The sequence below is a fragment of the Limulus polyphemus genome, unplaced genomic scaffold, assembly GCF_000517525.1.
Source record: "Limulus polyphemus unplaced genomic scaffold, Limulus_polyphemus-2.1.2 Scaffold9016, whole genome shotgun sequence".
NCBI classification, from domain to species: domain Eukaryota; kingdom Metazoa; phylum Arthropoda; class Merostomata; order Xiphosura; family Limulidae; genus Limulus; species Limulus polyphemus.
The window spans coordinates 18,451-21,558 of record NW_013674626.1 but is presented as its reverse complement, the minus strand read 5'-3'; the positions used below and the strand labels follow the sequence as shown (position 1 = coordinate 21,558).

The 3,108-nt window shown below is 30.7% G+C and overlaps 1 long non-coding RNA gene across 1 annotated transcript in view; it reads left to right on the top strand.

Moving 5' to 3' along the window:
- Positions 1-668: 668 nt before the first annotated feature.
- LOC106475699 overlaps positions 669-3,108 on the top strand; it is a 4,203-nt gene continuing 1,763 nt past the window's right edge. The window contains exons 1-2 of the long non-coding RNA XR_001291839.2: positions 669-711; positions 2,551-2,641. This is a non-coding gene — a long non-coding RNA (uncharacterized LOC106475699). The remainder of the gene's footprint in view (positions 712-2,550; positions 2,642-3,108) is intronic.

The window sequence follows — 3,108 nt, the reverse complement described above, 5'->3', positions numbered from 1 at the left end:
ACATTAACCAAATAATAAATGGGTGAATTTGGCCTCTTCCCATTTACATTAACCAAATAATAAATGGGTGAATTTGGCCTCTTCCCATTCACATTAACCAAATAATAAATGGGTGAATTTGGCCTCTTCCCATTCACACTAACCAAATAATAAATGGGTAAATTTGGCCTCTTCCCATCCATATTAACCAAATAATAAATGGGTGAATTTGGCCTCTTCCCATTCACATTAACCAAATAATAAATATAAATAATATTTATATACATTCTTCTTTCCCATTTTTCCCACTTATAATCTTCTACAACATTTTTTTAATTGTAATATAATTTTTGTCTAATTTCTTTCTCTATAGATTACTTAAGTATAATAGTTCATAAGAACAAAAACATGACGTATATGTAGGAACGCCCCCGTGTTTTCATTATCCTTTCAATTTATTGAACATAATTTGAATAAGAAGTAATACATGTATTAATAAAGTTCCTTGGAATCAACCAGTTAATGTATTTATCTTAAGAAAGTTTAGGTTTTAGTTTCATTTTTAAATAACAAGGTACGTTATACATGTATTAATAGAGTTCATAGGAATCAAACAGTTAATGTATTTATCTTAAGACAGTTTAGGTTTTAGTTTCTTTTCTAAATAACGAGGTACGTTGTTATTCCTGTGTAGATGAGCTCTCTGAAGTCAAAACTCAGAAACCGTCAGAAGTAAGTAGAAAATTTTTATGAAAACATCAAACAGGTCAAATGTATAGTATTCATAAGATAATCTGTCTTTTCAAATATATATATATTAAAAATCTAATTTAGGACTTTATTTTATTTTACGAGGTCTGTTTTCAATGATATGTATGACACTGTTAAGATAAATCGACGTACCGTTTCACACAACACATAAAGATAAACAAGGGAAGGTGTTGTAAGTTGTTTATTATCACATAAAGATAAAACAGGGAAGGTGTTTTAAGTTGTTTATTATCACATAAAGATAAAACAGGGAAGGTGTTGTAAGTTGTTTATTATTACATAAAGATAAACAAGGGAAGGTGTTGTAAGTTGTTTATTATCACATAAAGATAAACAAGGGAAGGTGTTGTAAGTTGTTTATTATCACATAAAGATAAAACAGGGAAGGTGTTGTAAGTTGTTTATTATCACATAAAGATAAAAAGGGAAGGTGTTGTAAGTTGTTTATTATCACGTAAAGTTCACTCGTCCCTGATTTCTACCATTTCCTGGCTGCAACTACGTTAAAATAAGCTCAAATCATCAACCTAACTATAAAAATTGACTGGGGACCATGCCCCCAGACTCCACGGTTTCCTTGATTAATTTGGCTTGCTTGATTAATTTTCAAATTTGTCCACCCCCACATCCCTAACCCCGAAGAATCCTTTATTTGGCCAATCCCAGATAGTATTGGTATTTACGAGAAGTATGAATAGTATCCAGTTCAGTTCGACATCAACACTACAAGAAGGTTATTTCTTGTTTTAATACTCAGTGTTATAAGAGACGGATTTGTAATGGTTTTCATTTGGAGATAATCGGAAAGTGTGGATAAAATGAACAAGGTTGCTAAAACGGAGCTAAAGTTTGTGTAATGTTGCTAAAACGGAGCTAAAGTTTGTGTGATGTTGCTAAAACAGAGCTAAAGTTTGTGTAATGTTGCTAAAACGGAGCTAAAGTTTGTGTTATGTTGCTAAAACAGAGCTAAAGTTTGTGTAATGTTGCTAAAACGGAGCTAAAGTTTGTGTAATGGTACTAAAACGGAGCTAAAGTTTGTGTAATGTTGCTAAAACAGAGCTAAAGTTTGTGTAATGTTGCTGAAACAGAGCTAAAGTTTGTCCACCACTGACAGCTATATAAATAAAGGTTAAATATAGTCGGAACTTTTAAAGGGATTGTTTATTATTACACTGTTTTATTATTGTAATGAAACCGTTATTAATGATGTGAGTTCCATTGTTTTTAGTCGGAACTTTTAAAGGGATTGTTTATTATTACACTGTTTTATTATTGTAATGAAACCGTTATTAATGATGTGAGTTCCATTGTTTTTAGTCGGAGCTGTTAAAGGGATTGTTTATTATTACACTGTTTTATTATTGTAATGAAACCGTTATTAATGATGTGAGTTCCATTGTTTTTAGTCGGAGCTGTTAAAGGGATTGTTTATTATTACATTGTTTTATTGTTGTAATGAAACCGTTATTAATGATGTGAGTTCCATTAGTTTTAGTCTGAGCTGTTAAAGGGATTGTTTATTATTACACTGTTTTATTATTGTAATGAAACCGTTATTAATGATGTGAGTTCAATTGTTTTTCATTTAAAGTAAACAGCACTTCTGGTTTTACTTTTTTCTTGTATTTATTTTATTTATTTTTTATAAATATGATGTAATTTTTTATTGCCAAGAAAATAAATTACCTTTCATATATTTCATTGAGTCTGTTAAAATGAAACTACAACTATAAGGTGCTGATTTTATTTTGTGCACACCATAATAATCAGATTAACAAAAAGTTTTTCAATTGATTTCAGACTTCTGCTTCCATGCCAAAGAAGCTAACGCGTTCCCCGAAAAAAGTCCCGGTGAAAAATGGAGTGGCGTCACCGACGAAATCTTCACCAAGTAAGTTATATTCAGCCAGATGTGATGAAAAAAGAATTCATTTTAAGTTGTCAAAACTAGTGTAAGCAAAACAAAAACATTCTTGTAAACATTATTATTAATTACTAAAAACACATAGACAGTGTTGTAAAAACAGTTTGTGTCATTCACTGGATCCATGTTCAATTTGTTGTGAGAATCAGTTCGTGTCATTCATTGGATTCATGTTAAACTTGTTGTGAGAATCAGTTCGTGTCATTCATTGGATCCATATTAAACTTGTTGTGAGAATCAGTTCGTGTCATTCATTGGATTCATGTTAAACTTGTTATAAGAATCAGTTCGTGTCATTCATTGGATCCATATTAAACTTGTTGTGAGAATCAGTTCGTGTCATTCATTGGATTCATGTTAAACTTGTTATGAGAATCAGTTCGTGTCATTCATTGGATTCATGTTGAATTTGTTATAAGAATTAGTTCGTGTCA